The following is a 22,844-nucleotide window of genomic DNA, read 5'->3' as shown; positions in this document are numbered from 1 at the left end:
GGGAACCCCAAGGGGTCGGCCGAGCTAGGGGGGAGGACTCTCCCCCCCCCCCAAACCGAGTCCTACTTGGTTTGGTGGGAGGGAGTCCTTCCCCCTTCCCACTTCTTCCTCTTCTTTTTTCTTCCTTTGATTTTTCTTCCTTGGCGCATAGGATTTGGTGGGCTGTCCCACCAGCCCACTAAGGGCTGGTGTGACCCCCACAAATACCTATGGGCTTCCCCGGAGTGGGTTGCCCCCCTCCGGTGAACTCCCGGAACCCATTCGTCATTCCCGGCACATTCCCGGTAACTCCGAAAACCTTCCGGTAATCAAATGAGGTCATCCTATATATCAATCTTCGTTTCCGGACCATTCCGGAAACCCTCGTGACGTCCGTGATCTCATCCGGGACTCCGAACAACATTCGGTAACCAACCATATAACTCAAATACGCATAAAACAACGTCGAACCTTAAGTGTGCAGACCCTGCGGGTTCGAGAACTATGTAGACATGACCCGAGAGACTCCTCGGTCAATATCCAATAGCGGGACCTGGATGCCCATATTGGATCCTACATATTCTACGAAGATCTTATCGTTTGAACCTCAGTGCCAAGGATTCGTATAATCCCGTATGTCATTCCCTTTGTCCTTCGGTATGTTACTTGCCCGAGATTCGATCGTCAGTATCCGCATACCTATTTCAATCTCGTTTACCGGCAAGTCTCTTTACTCGTTCCGTAATACAAGATCCCGCAACTTACACTAAGTTACATTGCTTGCAAGGCTTGTGTGTGATGTTGTATTACCGAGTGGGCCCCGAGATACCTCTCCGTCATACGGAGTGACAAATCCCAGTCTTGATCCATACTAACTCAACTAACACCTTCGGAGATACCTGTAGAGCATCTTTATAGTCACCCAGTTACGTTGCGACGTTTGATACACACAAAGCATTCCTCCGGTGTCAGTGAGTTATATGATCTCATGGTCATAGGAATAAATACTTGACACGCAGAAAACAGTAGCAACAAAATGACACGATCAACATGCTACGTCTATTAGTTTGGGTCTAGTCCATCACGTGATTCCCCCAATGACGTGATCCAGTTATCAAGCAACAACACCTTGTTCATAATCAGAAGACACTGACTATCATCGATCAACTGGCTAGCCAACTAGAGGCATGCTAGGGACGGTGTTTTGTCTATGTATCCACACATGTAAATGAGTCTTCATTCAATACAATTATAGCATGGATAATAAACTATTATCTTGATACAGGAATTATAATAATAACTATACATTTATTATTGCCTCTAGGGCACAATTCCAACACATGATACTCCGGCCATTGTGATTCGTCAAAGTATGGTTCAAATCTAGGAGCCCATGTATGCTTCGTGGTCATGATCGAGAACTCGGACCCCCTCACAGTTAGTGGATGGTTGACGTCCATATTCCGACTGCGAGCTGCCGTGTACAAATGCGAGCATGCGAGATGAAGCAACATTGGCCTCCCACAAGAGCAATCACACAAGGATAAAGATACCTTGAACGCCCTGTTTCCGTGTTGCTCGCCATCGTTTGTCGTTCCTCCGGGCTCATTCACTTGGTATGTCCAATCCTCGTTGTTGTACAGGGTAGCCATTTGGGAGTCAGCCTTCCGTGATTGAAAAACCATCCATTTGTCAACCTTTGGTGGAAACTGGTACTTGTACTTTTTCTTGTTCTCTCCCGCAATCTGATCATCTGTTTCTTGCCAGTACTTTAGAAAGTATGCTCTCAACTTGTCGAATGTGTATTGAACTATTGCCATCACCGGCAACGCACGGACACCCTTCAACACCCGGTTGAAGCATTCTGCCATGTTACTTGTCATTTGACCATATCTTCGGCCATCTTCGTCATAAGCTCGTGCCCACTTGGCCCGAAGTTCAATGTGCCTGTTCAGAAACTCAAGCCCACCTGCATCAAGTTTTTTGTTTACAAGCAAAGCATTGTACAATCTTGCAAATCGTTTGTCCGAAAATGCTTGACAACAATCTTGAAGATCATCCGCCAACTCCTTGCTACCACATGCCCGGTAGAAGTTTGCACAGAAATGCCTCATGCACCATCGATGATGCAAAGGAGCATGGCCGGGAATGACAATGTCAACCGCGTTAAGTATGCCTTGATGGCGATCCGATATGACACATATTTCCCTCTCAAACGGTAATACTTTGGTTCTCAAAATATGCAAGAACCATTCCCAGTTAACATTGTTCTCTACCTCAACCAAAGCAAAAGCCAAAGGCATCAACCGGTTATTAGCATCACTTGCTATTGCAACCAACAAAGTGCCCTTGAATTGTCCGGTCAAAAACGTGCCATCGATGGAGATGACAGGACGACAGTGCTGGAAAGCCCTCACACATTGCTCAAATGCCCAAAATGCACGGCCAAATCCGCGGACCCTATTTCCATTGAGAATCCTTGTTTTCTCCCCATACGGCTTGACCACATGAACCATGCCCGGGTTAGTGTGGGCAATAGCTCCCAACAACCTAGGTATGCGGTTGTATGCTTCCTCCCAATCACCATACAACATCTTGAATGCGACTTGCTTTGCTTTCCATGCCTTACCATATTTCACCTCGTAGTGAAAGAGGGCTTTCACAAGGTCTTGTACGCTTTTTATGCTCATTGTAGGAAGAGAGGAGATGGAGTTGGAAAGCCTATAAGCGATTAACTCGGAGGTGAGTTGTCTATGGCTTTGCGACAAAGGGCACCATCAACCCTCTTGCCTCGACACATGTGAGGCATACAACTGACAATGTTCCATCCCGGCCCTCCTTTCCATGGTCTTGCACGGACAATCCAAGGACACCCTCTATCCTCACATGCAACCGTGTAACGCAGCTTCATGTTTGAATGAACAACTTTGTGTGGCCTATAATGCGTAACAGAATATTCATCCAACCACATCTTCAGTTCAAAGAATGTTTCGAACTTTGACCCCGGCAAAATAATATTCTTCCCATGTGTGTCCTGATGAGAAGGTGGCCTAACTCCAAACAATATGCCTTCGCCTCCGTCAACCACAGCTTCATCCGCAAGGCTAAGATCCTCGAACAATGGTGTCCGGTGATCACGCTTTAATACCTTCGTGAAAGCTTCAGCCTCCTTTGCCGTGAACCCTTCCTCATCAACTTCTTCATCGGGACCCTCATCGTCAGACTCAGAGGCATAGCCACGTGAGTACGGAATAGAATGGTCCATTGTCTCTTGCAAATTATATTTGTCCAAATCACCAAGATTGTTGTCATGAAGAACATTACCATCATTCTCATCATCATCGTGCTCATCATTAGCCTCTACCAATGGTTCGTGTTCAATGTTGACCTCTTCGTTGGCCTCATCGACACAAGAAAGAGGTTCAATGTTGGCCTCTTCATTAATGGGTGCAGGAATAGCTTCAACAATCGGAGAGGAAACCCGGTTCTAATCCAACAAGTTAGGAACATTTGTTTTGATGGCAAATAACTCTAGAGCCTTGTCTAGTGATTCGGCCACCGTATCCTTGTATGCAAGCCAACGTTGCTCGGAGTTGACACGCATGGTCTTCCAACGAATGTGCATTCCGAATCCCACATTATGCCTACCATCAAACTCAACTACATCACCAGGGTCCATCCAATTCAAATCCTTTCGGATTTGTTCCAACAATTCACCATAGCTAGGACACAAATCGAACACCATGTCAAGCTCATCCGGGTCCGGATCAATATTGCCTTTTAAAAAGGCATCCTTGTCCACGTGATGAACATAAACACATGTTCTTCCCATCCCTAAACAACAAAACATAGAACCTTTTTTATAAGCAATCATACAATTAGAATAACCCTAGCCTAACTTCCAAACAACCATAACCCTAACCCCATCATAACCCTAACACAACCAAACATCCCTAACCCTAGCCTAACCATAGCCTAACCCTAGCCTAACCCTAAAACAACCATAATGCAAACATCCAAACAACCCTAATCCTAACCCCATCATACCCCTTATCCTAACATACAAACAAATACAACAATATCATATACATCCCACATTTCATGAAAAACTAGGGTTTCCTCAAATTTGCAAAAAAAAGACCACAAAAGATTTTTATTTGGATGAGAATGAGGGAGAGGTGGGGATTACCTTACGGGAGTGATTGGACAACAAATGCCCGGTCCAAACCTTCAGATTTGGTGATTTAGAGAAGGATTTGAGGGAGGGGTAGCGGCTGGGAGAGGGGGCTGGGGGAGGGGAATGAGGAGGGGGTGGGGAGGGGGGCTGGCCCGTGGGCAGTTAAAGTCAATGTGTGGCGCCTAAGCGTTCGGCGCCACACATTACAATGTGTGACGCCTGAGGCTTAGGCGTCGCACGGCCTGGGGGTGGGCCCTCTCTGCCAGGTGGTCGGGGGGGTGTGGCGCCGAACGGCTAGGCGTCACACAGTGTAGTGTGGCGCCTAGGTATCGGGCGCCACACAAAAGGGTCAGCCAGGTGACATATTTTCCCTGAGGGGTCACTCCGTGAGTTCTTTCCACCCAGGGGTCATTTTTGTCAATTTTGCCTCTAAAGAGCAATTGCATGGCAATGACAGATCTATTTGTCTCATGTACCTCTTACTATTTTTAGTGCGCTTCAAATTCTCCTTGCTTAGAATCCACGTGTCTCCATAATTAATCATTCTTTAGAGGTTATTAACATCTGAATATATACATCCAACTATGGTCACCTTCGGAAACTAATAGCAATATACTTTTTTATAGTACTTGGTCAGCAATGAGAGAAATCTACTACTTCGGCAGTTTTCTGAATATAAGTACTTTTAAAGATTTCACTACGGACTATATATACATATACAAATGTATATTTACATGTTTTCAAAGGTACTATACGCCCATATGATCGACTGGGAAATAACTCATGTAAAATGGATGAAAATTAATAAATGAGATTTTTGTTTGAAATATACCATCCAAGTGAGAATAGTGTATTATACGACACAACAAATTCATTTGTGCTTGAATACAATTTTTTACAATACTATATGTTTAAAAGTTGGAACGGTGTAAAATAAAATGGACAAACTTCAAGAATACATGACATTTTAAAATGCAAGCAATTAACAATTTCTACTTTGACTCATCACAACAAAAAAAGATTATAGATATGTAACAGATTACTAAAACCAGTCAAGTGAAAATAATATCAGTATATTTTTTAAAAACACAACTCTATAAAATACACTATATTCATAAATAGAAAACTATAACTTACATCTTGGAGATAGTATATACATGTCCTAAAGTCACGTATTCATATCAACCCAAAAAAATGAATCCTAAAGTAAATAAAATGTACGGATAATTTTTTGAACTCTAACTATGGTTAAATCAGAAGAAAAAACGAGCAGATGAGCATTGTTCTAGCAGAAGAGAGGATTTTGGAAGAGTATGGTGGATGTAGTGACCGGTCAATTTCTGATAAAGTATATTATTATTTAAAAATATTTAATATCATAGATTTTTTGTATATTGTTTCTTTACTCATTTCTATTTAATAACAACATAATCTATGTTCAAATTAAAAGTAAAGTTCAATGTTACACATTTATAAATGTATCAATTACTAGAATAATTTTTATAATGCAATAAAGAGGTAAGTAAGGATAATATCTATATGCATACGATAAAAATAAATATATAATACTTTTGATGGACTAAAAGATGAAGCCTAACGATATTAAGGCCATAAACGTATGTGTCTACGATGGCATGACTTTGTTTTTGACTTAATCAACGACTTGGCAATCAGTCCATATCGATGTATTGATTAGGTAAATACATAAAAATAAATGTTGTTTGTCTTTTTAGTTACTATTTATCATGCTATATATTAAGCGTTTTCCTCCAAGCACCATGTATTTCCACATCAACAAAATTACTTGGAGAGTCGTATATGAAATTTGTGTCTCAAATGTTAGAGAACAGAAGTCATGTAATCACATATTTTTTCATTGAATTTGTATCAATGGCGTTATATCATTTTGTTGGTGGGGATGTCATGTCGAATATGGATCTGAAAACACCAAACATTAATCGACAAAATTTATGTTCAACTTAACCATTGTTGTCAAGAAATATGCATATGCAAGGCAACTACACTTGCTACGGGGGCATGTAGATTCTAGACTACAAATCAATTTGAGTAAGAAATGGCGAAATCATAACTTATATAAAATGCTTAGAACATTGTTTCATTAGAAATTTAGGCCAAAGGTAACAATACTTCTTATTCCAACAAAAGGTATGAGTATATCTAAACAACCAAAAAAATTGTATTATTTCTTGCAAAAATCGTGCGAGGAATGCATTTCTCACAATTTTAATAAACAATAGATGGTTCCATCGCATTTGCGAGGGCCATCCTGCTAGTTTATTCAAAAATTCAACATACTTGAAACCGAAACATGAAAGTATTCAGCATCATCACTATCCTCAAATGTAGAATTGGTGAAAGCTATGTAAAAGAAAAGAAAAGAAGCGCGGTCAGTATTAGCACGACATGAGAACAACAGATGCAGTGCTCTTTATGCATAATCATCAATGTGTTCTAGGGCAACTTTAAATGAAAAGGTATGCACCCTTCAGATATGACTCCGCAATGATTATGAACATCACTGAATTGTGTTCTTTTTGTGAAGTGTGATTTTTGGTTTGCAGGTGAAGTGTTATATGAAACAACTACTTTTGGAATTGAGCACTGTCAGAACAAGGTTGTCCTTCACCACAACATCAAGACTTCGAACACGCTTCTTAGCAAGGATCGAATCCTTTTCTTTGTCCCCTTTTACTTGCAGTTTGATGGATTTTATTCTTCAATATTTATTTGAATATTCCTCATGGAAATGTATATAAAATTTGAGGAGATGTTATGATGTTTAATGAAATGAATATTTAGTTTCCAAACTAAATTTTTTACTTCGATAATTTGAGCAGATATAACATTCTATATGTTGAACTAATATGTATCAATGCACATTCATTTCCGTCGGAAGCAACACTTTCATTTTACTTCTTTTTTTATCTTGCACTAGCTTTGGTAGTAGTCACATTCAGGTTGCAGGCCATGTGGTGGTGTTTGAGGTTTTCGCTGCAGCAGATACGATGGCTGAGAGAGTGTCTGGTGTTCTCACTTTCATCTGTGGAGTCATGCTCTATGTAAGCATGGCCTTATTCAGGTCCGCTGCTCCTTATCTTTACCTATTAATAAAGCACCTATTGCTTTTGTGGTACGTCATTAAAGTTGCTCCTGAAGCTATCATAAATTACCCACCAATGCCACCCGTAAGTCAAAAAAGATTCAGTTTTCCGATTTCAAAAACCGTCGCGCCGTTGTATGTTCTCAATAGACTGATATATTCAAAGACAACCAACATGGGCTAGCCCGATGGCCGAAGCCTCAACCCTCCACACTGGAGACCAGGGGTTTGATCCCTGGTTCTCACACCTTTTTTCTCTTCTTTTTTCCTCCCTTATGCATGGGCCAGGCCATGTGCAGGTATTTTTTTAATTTCTATTCCTGTTTTGTTTTTTCACAGGTAACGGCACCCCTGTTTAGTATTTTTTTTTACTTTCTTATTCCTGTTTTGGTTTTCTTCTCTAAATTAATTCCAGATTTCAAAAGAACAAAAAAAAGTTGTCAGTTTAAAAAAAGTAGGAAAATGATAAACTGTTTGTGTATTTAAAAAATATTCGGAAAGTCATAAAATGTTCACACCTTTTTTCTCTTCTTTTTTCGTCCCTTATGCATGGGCCGGGCCATGTGCAGGTATTTTTTTACTTTCTATTCCTGTTTAGAATTTTTTACTTTCTTATTCCTGTTTTGGTTTTCTTCTCTAAATTAATTCCAGATTTCAAAAGAACAAAAAAAATAAAAGTTGTCAGTTTAAAAAAAGTAGGAAAATGATAAACTGTTCGTGTATTTAAAAAATATTCAGAAATTCATAAAATGTTCATGTTCATTCTCTTTGTCCTTTAAGGTTAATATCACGTCAACTCATCCGTTTTTTTGTAGGGAACTTTTTTTGCGAAAATTCCACTATCATATGTTTATTTTTCCATACGTTAAAAAGCACACTTTTTGTGTATATTGTAAAAGTTTTGTCATTGATTGCTTTAGTTTTTTTTCTTAAAGGTTACCAATGACACAATTTCATTCTTCCTTAGAAATTTTCATCATTTTAGATTTGGTTTCAGTTTTTTAGTCTACTTTCTTTTTTTAGGGTACTATGAATGCCACTAATTACACTATTATATTTCTGTTAAACTATTCTTTCTTCTTAAAGATTAATACCAATTTTACTAATTCATTCTTCCTTAATAAACCTTACTATTTTGATTTATTTTAGTTTTTATTTCATTTTCTTTCTTCTTGAAGGGTAATAACTAAGCCACTAATTTACGTTTTATTATAAAACTAATTGTTTTCTGATTGAAGGGTAATGTCAATGCTACTAATTTATATTTTCTTATAAAACTTATTTTTTTCTTATTGAAGGGTAATGCCGACGCCACTAATTCATTACTTCTTAGGAAACTTCTTTTTGAGATATTCCACTATTATATGATTATTCTTGCATATTATAAAAGTTTGCAATTTCTGCGTAAATTGTGTCCGAATTTCATCATTATTTTCTTTTATTTTTCATTGTATTTATTTTTAAATTTTAATTCAAATGACACTAACTTATTATTTCTTTAAAAACACCACTTCTTGTTTCTGTCCTTGTAAGTATAAATGCAAGTACAAACTAATATGTGTATAAATTATAGTACAATGTCAAAATTGAACGATTATATGCTTATTCTTTCAATATTTCAGAAAGTGCAATTTTAGTGCAAAGTTGTTTGCAAGTTTTTAAAGGACTTTTATTTCATTTTTCTTCTTCTTAAACGGTTTCATTCTTTCTTAGCAAAATTCATTATTTTGTTTCTGTTTTTTTACTTTCTTTCTTCTGAATACCAATGCCATGAATTCATTCTGCCATAGAAAAAAAATTCTCATTTTGTTTTATTTTTTATTTCATTTTTTATTTTGCTATATTTTCATATTCTTTGTTTTGTAAGGGCAATACCGATGTCATTAATCTATTACCTTCTAGAGAACCTTTTTTGCGAAAAATTCACTAGTGTATGCTTTTTAGAAACCTTCTATAAGGTTAATACCAGTGTCATTAACTCACCCCTTATTAGAAAACTTATTTTATTGCAAAAGTGTTAGCATTTATATGGTTATTTCATATTGTAAAAAAGTACATGTTTTGTTTAACTTGTGTTCAATTTTAAACAATTTCTTATTTTTTATGATTTCTGCGTCATTTTAAATCTGATCAAGCTTAAACAACACAATCTTAAATCACAACTATTGTCACGCCGTATTTGTTGGGACACTTTTAAAACTATATTCTCCTCATACTTAATCGATGAGGCAAATCTTTACCTCCGTTTTAGAAATATAAGCATGTACATGCACTGAGGATCACCCAGCATTGCCAAGGGAAGGGCCATCATGGGGTATCAACTTCAAGATCCAGCGTGCAGCATGCGTATGCGTGCAGTGATCGGTGTTTGGGTTTTAAGTGTGTATGTGAGTAAGGGTGGTGTCTTCCACTTAAAAAGAGAAAAACAATGCGCAAGTGTTTTCTGGTTAGATGGATCATGCTCGCGCGATGCTTGTTCCACCGTGACTCTATGCACACACATATTATCCTTTTTTTTAGATTGTAGGCACATATTATCTTTTCTTTTATATTGTACGCATATATTATCAGCTGATGCAAATCGACTCTTCTAAGAAAAAAACAGAAGGAATTAAATCGACTAAAACAAGTTTGTGGCCGGTCGGCTGAGCCAAATTTAATTTTCGGTCGACTGACCTCTAGTCGTCCCATAGCTAAAATGGTAAACAAACTCATTCCCATGCGTGGTAAAAACAGAATAATTGTGGAAGAAGGTTTCGGCCGGAGTGCAAGACCCCCACGTTCTGCACGCAACGTACGTGCAAGTTCAGTGACCAGATTGGGCTTCTCAGACGGCGCCGTCAATGGTGCACGCCGCCCGGAGCTCACCAAGCTCGAAGACGGACGTACCGCTGGGCTGCTGGGCGATAACTAATCTGTCTTTGTTCGCGAGACGTTGCTGTCAGCACCCATCACACATAGAGCACTAATTTATATGAGCATGCATGCGCGCTGCCGTTGACGTTGCACCGGTCGGTCGCCGTTTCATCTGAACTGAAAAAGGTGGATCCTGGCCTTCCCGGACCCTGCCCCGTCGCCCGCCAAAAGCTTCGGAAGAAAATAGAGGCAGGGGCCCTGCCGGCCGGTTGGAAAGGTTTAGCTAGTGCGCATGTGCTGCCACGTCGCGTGGGTATGTGCTATTCAATCTCTTCACAGTAGTTGAACCTAGGTCTGTGGGTGTGCACAATGGACTTGTCAAACACTTTGCTTATTATTATATAGTATTATGGCTGCAGTGATTTGAACAAATCCATTCGAGTATTCGATTGATGGAGCCACTGCACAGCATGCATGTGGTCGATCGTGGGGGTGCCGGGATCCACGAACGCAACGCATGCATGCATGCAGGAATTGTTGGCGGTACATCGTCTTGCCCCTTTCGTTATCATGCAGGAATTGTTCTCGGGATAACGGTGTACGTACAAAATAAATTTGCCACTACCCGCACGATCTTGCTACCAAGTTAAAAAGACGGGGCTTCCCGGCCCCTTCTGAATTAATCCTCACGTGCTCGATCAACCGGTTGTGCGCCGGACAAGACACACCTCCCGATGGCGATGGAGACGAAAACAACAACCGAGTTGCATTTCTTTAATCGATCCGGTTGTCTTATTTTAAGCAGCAGCTGAGCTTTTTTTGTAAACAATCGTTTGGGGTGGATAATAGCAAGTTGATTGATTGGGTGCTTGATCACTTTGTTGCAGTTACAGATGATGTGGTGGCGCGTGTGCGTCGTCGTAGTATCTTGTTTGTCACAGATTGGGATATGTGCAGGCACGGTCAAATCGAAAGTAAAAAAAAAATGCATAACGATTGACAAAAGTGACGGTTGTTGGCGATCTAGTGCAAAGCCAGTCCTACACAAGGACGGTAATTAATTTCTCTGTTAATTACCCCGTCACCATCAACCTGGTAGGTGGAGTGATTTTATCCGGTGCGGCAAGAAGTTATGATCGGCATAAACACCTAGTCCCGTCAGCGTGGAGAGCACACGATACCGATCCAACACCAGAGACGTAAACAAGGTGACCTGTACAGACGGCGCTAGACAGCTATCGAGCGCGGCTGGCCACTCAGTTCGGCCGGGGCATCGGGCCGGCGTTCGTGGCAGGTTCCGATGATCGGTCGGCCGAGGGAGACGGCCATTGTATGTCGCTGCCAGGGTGCTGTGTGGATAGCCAGAAACCAACACGCCCGGCCATGGATGCGTCCGCGAGCGACAGGGATGCCGCCGGCCGGCCGGACCCGGCGAACTGACTGAAAGCGGCGCCGTTAACTGCACCCGATCTATCTGCAGAGCGCCACCGCCGCATTTTCGGCGTAGTATATATCAGCAAGGGAACGACAGCCGACGGCGACGGCCGGGCCCGTACGCGACGTCGGGTGGACGACCCGGGCCGGCGCGGTTCCGACGAAGAAAAAAAAATGATGTGTCATCGTATGTGCGCGCGCGCGCGCTCCCGTGGGCGTTGGTGTGCCGGCCGGAGCCTTCCGGGAAGAGAGCTAGGGTATAGGGAGGGGGGGGGGGGGGGGGTAGTAGCGGCCAACGTCGTCGCACGTGCTCGCCTCTGCTTCATCTTTCATGGACTCGGTACGTGGAGGCTTCTGCGATCAGGAAACCTTAAGACCATCGATAACCGGACACTTCGTACATGTCGTCCAGTTAATGATTCAGTTATAAAATATCGATCCTTTCAAACTGATCTTAAAGCAACTTCAACCGTTTGATCCAAATGGACGGTCATTTCATTCGTTTTTTGTCCGTTTAGATCTGCGTCGACGCATGGCCCAACGCTGACTCAATTCATTTTTTACCGACGTGCGAAAAAATATATAAAGTTTTTGTGAAAAATAATAAACAGACATAATTAAACATTATAAGTCGGCCATGAAGGCTCGCGAGAGTCCATGCTTACGCATTACATTAATTAAAAAATAAAAAATAAAACTACGAGGTAGCCTTAGGCGTCATCGTCGTCGTCATCGGGCTGGTGAGGTCGACCAACGTAGGGTTTGGTCGCCGACGAGGTGATGAGATGGGGACTGGTGGGTTCTGGAAGCAGATGAGACGGACCCATCGCACGGCCGAATTTAAAAAGGCCGACCATGTCCGTTGACGGGTGGGCCCGAGAAGGGCAGCCGTCTTTAATAATGTTGACCGGTGGTGGTTGGGGCGGACACAGAGAGGGCGCGCGCGTCCGGACCGACGCATTTCAGTTCCAAGTTTGGGACGGAAATGGGTCGGCGCAGACACGAAGCGGACGCGTTATGGCAATGGGTCGGTGCGTTAGGCCATCCATTTTGTCTGTGTGGCCGCAAAATTATGGAAATGGGTCGCCTCATTGGAGTTGCTTTTATATGCAGCTTAAATATAGGACGGATATGATGACGCTCGGTCGTGTCCGGGCACGTCCGCCACGTTGGTATGACGATTGGGCTTCACGCGGACTCGCCCGGAAACCTGATGGTCCGACGTGGCGCCGCTTCGGCTCGCCGCCCAAGGCCATAGCCGGCTATTTAAGCCGGTCAACATCTCCAGCCCTAGCACATCCACCCCGTTCCTCCCTCGGCCGTCATCCGAGCCCGCCCGCCTCCTCTCCCCCGTTCTCCTCCGCTCTTCAACGTCAGTATGGTCCATCGTAGGATCATCACGTACGCTATGCTCACGTCGGAGCGTCGGATGCTGACTGAGGCGGAGATCCAGGCTCGACACGTCGCCCGCATCGCTGTGGTTCTGCCTCTGGACTCGCCAAAGCCAGATAAGGAGTGGATATAAGGAGGCGGAGGAGAGGGAGGAGAAGGAGCTGCCAGAGGCGATGGAGGACGAGGCGGACCAGCCTGCTCCAAACGTGAACATGACAGACGCGGAGGCGGAGTTCGCCGCCACACAAGCATAGAAGATGGCGGAGCAGTAGGCCATCCTGAAGGCCAACTACAAGCTCATCCGGTAGGCAGGCGGAGGCTGACACCTTCTTTGACAAGCTCGACACGGAGATATCGATGAAGGAGGCCGCATTGGAGCAGCCGAAGATGTCGGAAGGGGCGGAGCTGCGGTTGTGAGCCATGTACCCATCGGAGGACACGAAAATCGTCGAAATCTCTGACGAGGAGTCGTAGTTAGGTTTGTACGTAGTACGTAGTTTTTTCAGTTTGCATGTTTTAGTTAAATTTTAAAATCAAGTATGAAATGTTCGGATACACAGGGCCGGCTCTATTTGTTGCGGGGCCCTAGGGCAAAGTTGAAAAATAGGTCCCTATAAATAATGAATATGTACACATATATAGATACAGATGCGCAAAATATTAAAGTTTACATCTAACCACACATTCTTATTTAGAGACGTCTATAAATAATTGATAAACCCTTATGTTATGTCATATCACGACAAAAGGAATAAAAGAGTAGCAAAATATAACAACTAATATTCCTGCTAGTTTGGTTATCTTAAATAAGAATCAAGTCCTTATGAGTTCATCGACAATAATACTTCAGTTCTTTTGTCCTTTTTTGAGTCACTTTTCGTGGACAACTTCGGACCCGTCCCTACACGTTTCAGGGTCATCTTTTGCTATTCATGATGATAGATGCTCTAAGAATGGCGTGCCACTAATTTCAGAAAAAGAAAAAAGAATGGCGTGGCAGTTGTGTTGCTATCGTGACCAACTTTTCTAGTTTAGCTCGCACGGTTGCGTTGCGTCTGAAGGGCGAAACGGCATGGCGTGCGTCCGGACGGACGGACGTGACGCGCGCCCATCACCGCCCACCCGCCGTGCACCAGCCGATGCCGTCGGCATCGAAGCTCCCGCCGAGACGCCGAATCGAGCAGCAGCAAGTGAGGAGGGGCGTAGCAGCAGAAAAAGGAAGGAAATGAGCCGCGAAAGCGAACCTAGCTTTAGCTGACCACTGATAATAAAACAGAGGTCAGCGACCTGCGTGTGTGATCGCCAAACATAAATAGAAAGATTCGGGCCGGGACAGCACAGCAGGGACTCTCGGAATTCGTCCGGTACCGTGACGCGACGGGCGTAGATGGCGGGATCGATCCTTCAAACAAAACTGTAAAAGATCGCCGAGGAAGCTGCGGCGAATCTGACGGCGGTGTCGAGATCTACCTATCTTTCTCTTTGCCATCGTTACGTGGCCTCGTGTTCATTCACTCATTTGAACTGGTATTGGATACGAAATGAAAGTGACGTCCGGTATTGTCGCAGGGAAAAAGTGACGTCCGATATACGGTGCACCTGACCTAAGTACCGACCGGGACACCTCTTTCTTTCTTTATTATTCCATCCGTTTCAAATGAATTGTCTTAAGTTTGTCTAGAAATGAATGTATCTAAATATTAAAATGTGATTAGTTATATTTTTATCTAGACAAATTTAAAACAAAATTTTTGGAACGAAGGAGGATTATTACACCTAGCTGCTGCTTCACTCGAATGATTTAATAGTAGTTGGTTTGCGCTTCACCTTGCGGCGGCGACGTTAGTGAGCAGTGAGCAGTTTGGCGCTCCTGCCTACGTGTCGCGGCAGCGTCAGCTCAGTTGAGTGCAGGTGCAAATGTTTGGTTGTGTGGCAAGCGCTCGTCTTACGCCAAGGAAGCCAATAGTATTTGGTTCCTGGACAGCTCTTTATTTTTTGTCCGGATGCGTCCATGAACACTGGTCTGGCGCTTTTTATTTTTTGTCCTTCGCATCTGTATTTTTATATCCGAATCTTTATATTCATACAAACACATACAACACTACGTAGAACAAGAAGGAGCGAAACGAATGCACCTTCAGGAACAAGAAGGCGCAAGTTCAAGACATAAAGGAAAAAATCAACAAAACACTTAGGTTGTGGCGCGAGGCAGGCGCAGTTTTATTGGAGCACCCCTTTGGGGAGCCACCATGAGAGATACCTAGTTACCTCCTTTTTTATATTTCTTCTTCTTACATCCTTGATCCATTGATCTCCCCCCTTTTTATGTGTTTCTTCACCATGTGCTTTCTGCTATTTTAATACAAGCCAGCCATCGCTGGATCTTAAAAAAAACGCTACGTAGAACAAAAAATCAACATCATTCATCGAATCAAATTGCTTTGCCGGATAAAAGGATCATAGTTTATCGAAGTTCATCGGCAAATTCATACTAGAAACTACTTAAGCACAATTAAAATATGAACAAAACGGGGAAGGACGGAGAAAATCACCATTTCCTCGCCGCCTCCTTCCCCTTCTGGTCGTTCACGCAGTTGCGTCCATCCTCCGTGTAGACATCGACGTGCGGGGGAGAGTCGTCGTCATCGGGTCGGAGGTGGAGGCGTCGCTGTCGTCGTCCTCGTCCTCGTCGGAGTTGCAACACATGCTGGACAACCTGTGTAGTAGGCGGATCCGCTCCTAGACGTGGCGGGCCTCTTTCACCTTCGTCGCCGCCTCTTTCGCTGCCTCGCGCTCCGATAACTGGATGGCCAGTCGGAGCGTGTCCGCACTCTTGCGGCGGAGGCGACGTGCATCCGACTCCGCGTAAGCGAGCGGCTAAGGACACCCGCGAGGAGCGCGTCCTCGGGGTCGACCGACGCATGCAAGGTCGAACACCGCACGGCCAGCGCCTTCCCCTCTCCCTCGTCCGCTGCCGCTCGCGATGGGCTGCACAGACCTTGGACTCCGGCCTCCTCGTGCGCCCCGTCCCCGACGTGGGCACGAGGGACCCAACGGTTGACGGGCATCGCTTCTGGAGCAGAAGGTGGTGGAGTTGGGCGGCGTACGAGACCTGGAGCAGACCGACCGGAGTGGGAGCGACCGAAGCTGCGCGCTTCGCGGGGAGGGCCTACAACGTCGCCGACGCTTCATCAGCGTGCGAAGGACCTGGAGGATTCAGATACACCGCCGTCGGCACTCCGTTGGCGTGCGACTGGCCCGAAGGATGCAGATCCATCGCCGTCGGAGCCGCCTTGGTCCTACAGCGACCGACGCAACGTGATGCGGAGGTCCACCTCCTCCACATCGACGTTCGATCCGTCGGTGTTGCTTCCGTCGCCGACCATTGAATTAGAGAGTGGGAAGGGGAAGTAGAGTGGACGGAGAGTGAATTTCCTAATGTCTAGGGTTTTCCTGATTCGGGTATTTAGTGGGGTCCATGATGGGCCGTGCTGACATGGCGTTGAGGTCGGTAGTGGGCCAGGCAGTCAGGCGGGCCTGCCTGGGCATGCCTAGGCTCCACCATATCCACACCATATTTGTGCTGGATATGAGGGTGCCGGTCAACCCACTCGTTTCACGCCCATTTAGGGAGTCCGCCTGAATTGATTTTTCGTGACCGGACAGTGACCGGGCGGTCTGCCCGGACGTATGAGACGAATATAAAAGATCCAGTTGTAGATGCTCTTTTAACTGTGGTTTTGAGTCTTTCCTTCCATCGAGCGGGCGAGCCAGTTTGGCTTAGCCTGTGTCGGCAAGGCTAGCCTCTCCCGACAAGGCGAACGGGCAAGGGAACAAAACAGACCCCACCCTTTCTGGCTTAGGAATTTGCGGTGCCGATGGAGGCCATGCTCTTAACAAAAGGTTTTGTTGTTGTTCTCTACGCATGTTAGGCCGTAATAACACAAATGAAGAAAAAAGATAACGCTCACACATGTGGGCGTTTGTATCTTGCCCACATGCATGGATTAGCGTTCGTTTTTGGTTGCATCAATCTTGGCAAGTTTTGTCAGATTTTATATGCCACATAGCACTGGGCTGGTGCGTGGACATTTAATCACTTCGCCCTCACGCCCGTTTCTGTATGAGCAGGAATCTTTATTGATTTTTGGCTTAATTTTTTTATCTCCTAATTAAAAAATCTAATTAAAAATTTTCGTTTTCATCATTAAATCCGTCTTGATGAGATCTTCAAAACTAAATCCCATGTTGATATGTTTCGGTGAAATTTTTTTGGACAACAGTTGTCATAATGTTACACTGTAGTTACCATAGTGTTTACATTACAATTGTCATGACTTGTTCTATCTATTTTTTCTTCTAGATTTAAAGCTAGCGTTATATTTTCAACTATTTTTACGGCAATTTTTATCAGTTGACCATGGTAATTTTTAGTAATTAATCACGACAAATTTAATGCCTGGATCATGGCAATTTTTAGTAATCCATCATGGAAAATTTAGTTTATAGATGATGACAATTTTAGAATTTTTACCATGATTGATGAAAAAAATTGATCAAAAGTTGTCATGATGTTTACACTGTTATTGACATAATGTTTACACTAAAGTTGTCATGACATGTTTTACCTATTTTTTCTTCTAAATTTAAAATTAACGCTGCATTTTTAACAACATTTTACGACAATTCTTATTAATTGACCATGGCAATTTTTGCATCATGGTAATTCACTGGCAATTTTAGTTTATGATTCATGACAAGTCTAGTTTCTTAATTCATCATTTTATAATATGTCAAAATTTAGTTTTAACCCCCTTAAAAACTTCGCTGTAAACATCATGACAATTCATGTGCAATAGACATGGCAACTTTTGACCCTCTTAAAAAAGTCATTGAAACATATTGATATCGGATCTAGTTTCAAAGATCTCGTCGCGATGGATTTAATAGTGAAAACCGATCTTCAATCGGATTTTTCATTTAAGATATAAAATATTTTTAAAACTGGAAATCCAAAAAGATTCGCACATGCATGCATGCGATGACGTAAGACACGAAGCCGGGCGTGTAGGTGTTAGTTGTTTTGCCCACATGTAGACGCGCGAGCTGCTTCTCTTGCACACCACATAAGACGTATGGCCAGATCTCTTAACACCCACAAGTGTGGGCCTTATCGCGACCCCAAATAAAGGTCGTCTTGTACAACCCGAGTGATGACTAAAGTTTTGATCATCGACTCCGATAAAAGTATTTAAATATTTAGAGTGCATTACAAAATTAAAGTTCATACAACAAATAATGTTGTCTCTAGGACACATCTAGATGTGGCATAGTTAGTGCACATTTAAATGACTAACTCAAACATAAAAAGGAAAAAAAAGAAAAAAAAACACGAATCTTCATGTAAGATCAATGATATAGAACTTGGATGTGCAATACTTATGTCACATCTAAATTTATTTTAGCAAAACCTAACAAATAATATAATAGTAGCAATTTTTTGTTGTAACTATTGGTTACGATTCCCACGGCGATGGATAACGACATTAAGAATGCTTGTAGCCGCCACAAAGTCCTCTTCCTCGCCATCTAATTTTGTGAGCCTCTCTCGCATCCGAAGGCGATTTTGGCATCGGAAGGCGGAGGAGCCCATGGATCTTCATGCTCATGGGGATTTTTGTGCTTATAGGGTTTAGGGTTTAGGTTTTGGTGTCCACGTTTTGGTCATCCGAGTGCCGAAAGCAACGACGTAGTAAAATAAGTACACGCAGCCTCATCCCCATCATCATCGCGTTGGTTCCAATGTTGCTATGGGGTGTGCGAGGTTTGATTTTTCTAGATTCGGTTTGTCGGTGATGAGGGACCCCTCGGGTTGTCCCATTAAGATGATTCGGCCCAGCAGGCCCAAATGACCCAAATGCGGAGGATGACACATGCACACAAGTCATGTGACGCACGGACACAAGACCCCTCCCGTGTCCTCTCCTTCTACCGTTGTTGTCAGCCAAGTCCGCGTGGTGGCGGGGCCGACGCTAAAGCACCAGGGTAGGTGGTGTGCCGCGGGATCTCCCAAAGGTGGCATGGGCGACTCCAACGTTGGATCCACGACCAGCAGGTAGGGTTCCGCCCCTTGCGTGTGCGTCGGTGTCCTAATCCATGGCCGACATGATGCTCTTACCCTCAGTGGAGTCTATGCCTGGAGATGGGCGGTGATGGAAGCCACAAATCTGGCGTCTCGTCCAGGTCCGCCCGGACGTGATTTCGTCCAATCGGCGGCGCGTGGAGGGACCGGTGAGGGGCGGCTGAAGGCTCCCAGCTGGCATGCCGACAACGTCTTTTGTCTTCATAGTGAGGCTCTATACGGTACCAGTCAGCTGCAAGATCGGGGCCATGACTTTCGGTGAAAATCGTGCTGACTACGGTAATGGTGGACGATGGTGTTGTCTATGATGTCGTTCCCTTCCCGAGGCATCGATGTGGCAGGTCGCGATACCACGATCGACATGCTCTAGGGGAAACCCTATATCTTGGTATTCCCGTATCGAACGATAACGACATTTTCGATGTCGTTCCTCCTCCTGGGGGCATCGTTTTGGACCAGTTGCTGACTGGAAGGGCCCAAAGGTGGAGTAGGGTTTCATCCTCCGCATCGATGATGGCGTATCTCGGCGGCGTGGTGATACGTCTCAAACGTATCTATAATTTTTGATGGTTTCACGTTGTTATCTTGCCTTCTTTGGATGTTTTATGTACCTTTTTATATCTTTTTGGGACTAACTGATTAATTCAGTGCCAGTTCCTGTTTTTTCCGTGTTTTTGACTCTTTTCAGATCTGATTTTGGAACGGAGTCCAAACGGAATAAAAACCCCGAAATGATTTTTTCCCGAACGAAAGAAGACCAGGGAGCCTTTGGGCCAAGCCAGGTGGGCCCCAGGGAGCCCACAAGCTCCCACCACACCACCAGGGGGAGGCGGCGGTGGGAAAGCTTGTGGCCACCCTGGCCGCCCCCTAACCTAGATCTTGCGCCTATATATTCCCAAATATTTCGCAAAAAATCAAGGGAGCCTCGAAAATACTTTTCCGTCGCCGCAAGCTTCCGTTTCCGCGAGATCTCATCTAGAGACCCTTCCCGCCACCCTGCCGGAAGGGACTCTGGAGGTGGAGGGCTTCATCATCATCATAATCGCCCCTCCAATGACTCGTGAGTAGTTCACTTCAGACCTACGGGTCCGTAGTTAGTAGCTAGATGGCTTCTTCTCTCTCTTGGATCTTCAATACAAAGTTCTTCATGATCTTCATGGAGATCTATCCGATGTAATCTTCTTTGGCGGTGTGTTTGTCGAGATCCGATGAATTGTGGACTTGTGATCAGATTATCTATGATATATATTTGAGTCTTTGCTGATTTCTTAGATGCATGATTTGATATCCTTGTAAGTCTCTCCGAGTCTTGGGTTTTGTTTGGCCAACTAGATCTATGATTCTTGCAATGGGAGAAGTGCTTGGTTTTGGGTTCTGCCATGTGGTGACCTTTCCCAGTGACAGTAGGGGCAGCAAGGCACACATCAAGCAGTTGCCATCAAGGGTAAAAAGATGGGGTTTTTATCATTGGTTTGAGATTATCCCTCTACATCATGTCATCTTGCTTAAGGCGTTACTCTGTTCTTATGGACTTAATACACTAGATGCATGCTGGATAACGGTCGACGTGTGGAGTAATAGTAGTAGATGCAGAAAGTATCGGTCTACTTGTTTCGGACGTGATGCCTATAGAAATAATCATTGCATAGATATCGTCACGACTCTGCACAGTTCTATCAATTGCTCAACAGTAATTTGTTCACCCATCGTCTACTTGCTTTCATGAGAGAAGCCACTAGTAAACACTACGGCCCCCGGGTCTATTCACATCCATCGTTTACAACTCCGCTTTTACGTTGCTTGTTACTTTGTTGCTTTCAGTTCTCACTTGGCAAACAATCTATAAGGGATTGACAACCCCTTCATAGTGTTGGGTGCAAGCTTTTGTGTTTGTGCAGGATCTTGAGATACTCTTCCGCCAGATTGATACCTTGGTTCTCAAACTGAGGGAAATACTTATCGTCGCTCTGCTACATCACCCTTTCTGCTTCAAGGGAACACCAACAAAAGGCTCCAAGGCCACGGGGGAAATCCTTTGCATACTTGCCTAGGAAGTCCCTTAAGGCGTAGCCGTAGCTGAAGGATTCCTGGTGCCATCGACACAACTACTTCCTGGCGCCGTTGCCGGGGATCTTTGTGAGGTAGCAGAAGTATTTTTGGCGCCGCCGCAAGGGATATACAACAGAACAATCAGAAGTATTTCTGGCGCCGTTGTCGGGGAGGAGAAATCAAGATCTATCCAAGTAGGTCTCACAAACTCTTCTCTTGCATTTACTTTTGTTGCCAGTTGCCTCTCGTTTTCCTCTCCCCCACTTCACATTTGCCGTTTTCATTTCCTTTCTCCTTTGCCTTTTTCGTTTGCCTTTTCGTTCGCCCTTTTCTCTCGCTTGCTTTCTGTTCGCTTGTGTGCCATGTGCCTTCAATATGCTTGCATCTTCGCTTGCTGAAAATCTATTGATATGGATCCTCATCCACTAGCTAGTCTCTTTAAGAGACCCACTATTGTTGAACGAATTGCTAGTGAGTTGAGGACAATTGACTATTTCTATGGAGTTTTGCTTAAGATGCGTGAATCTGAAAATTGTGAGGAAGAAATTCATGAAGTGATTCACGAGGGCTCCTTGGATGAAAAGCATGATTGCAATGATTTCACTATAAATCCTATTAGTGACAATCATGCTAAAAATATGCAAAACCCTAAGCTTGGGGATGCTAGTTTGGCTTTGTCCACTACTTGTTGCAATAATCATGATTGGGGTGATGATCTTTCTTATGATCTTGAAAATTTGTTCAAGCCTCAATATGAATATGATATTTGCAATAATATTGAAAGTGGGTTTGGAGACGTCATGACTTTAGTTGATGCTAATCCCACTATTGTTGAAGAGCATCAACTTTGCATGCATGTGGATCATGAAAAGAATATCCTTTGTGATAGTTACATTGTTGAATTCGAATATGATCCCACATGTAATTGCTATGAGAGAGGAACATATTTTGGTAGAAACTTTCATGTTACCAAATTACCTCTCGTTATGTGGAGATTGCTATTGTCTCTTTATTCTTCCTTGCATATGGTAACTATTGGTTGTCTTGACAATTTGTTTTCCTATAAAATGTCTATGCGTAGGAAGTATGTTAGACGTAGATGTGCTTTTCCCATGCTTTAGGATGCTCTCGTTGTGCTTCAATTCTTGTGTTTTGAGAGAGCATCATTGAATGCCTAGCTAAGGGCGTTAAACAAAAGCGCTTGTTGGGAGGCAACCCAACAAATCTACCCTTTTTCTTTCTGTTTTGTGTTTTCCACACTTTCATAATTCTGTTATGATTGTGTTTTTTGTGTTTCTTTTTGCGTTTGTGCCAAGCAAAACCGTTATGATTAGTCTTGAGGATGATCGTTTGGTCATGCTGGAAAAGACATAAACTTTCTGCTCACGATTTTTTTTTTCATTTTTTTCTGTAAGAGCTTTTGAGTTTATTCTTTTTGCTGCTGATTGCTATGCAAATTCTTGAGACTGTCGTAATTTTTCAGAATTTTTGAAGTACCACAGGTATATGAAACATACAGATTGCTACAGACTGATCTGCTGTTAACAGATTCTGTTTCTGTTGTGTTGGTTGCTTATTTTGATGAAACTATGGATAGTATCGGGGGTATTATCCATGGAAGATTGAAAGTACAGTAACCCAACATCAGCACAAGTAGAATTTGAGTTTGCTACAGTACCTAAGGAAGTGGTGGT

This window comes from Hordeum vulgare, chromosome 1H (assembly GCF_904849725.1).
Source record: "Hordeum vulgare subsp. vulgare chromosome 1H, MorexV3_pseudomolecules_assembly, whole genome shotgun sequence".
Lineage (NCBI taxonomy): Eukaryota > Viridiplantae > Streptophyta > Magnoliopsida > Poales > Poaceae > Hordeum > Hordeum vulgare.
This window is presented reverse-complemented; position numbering follows the sequence as displayed.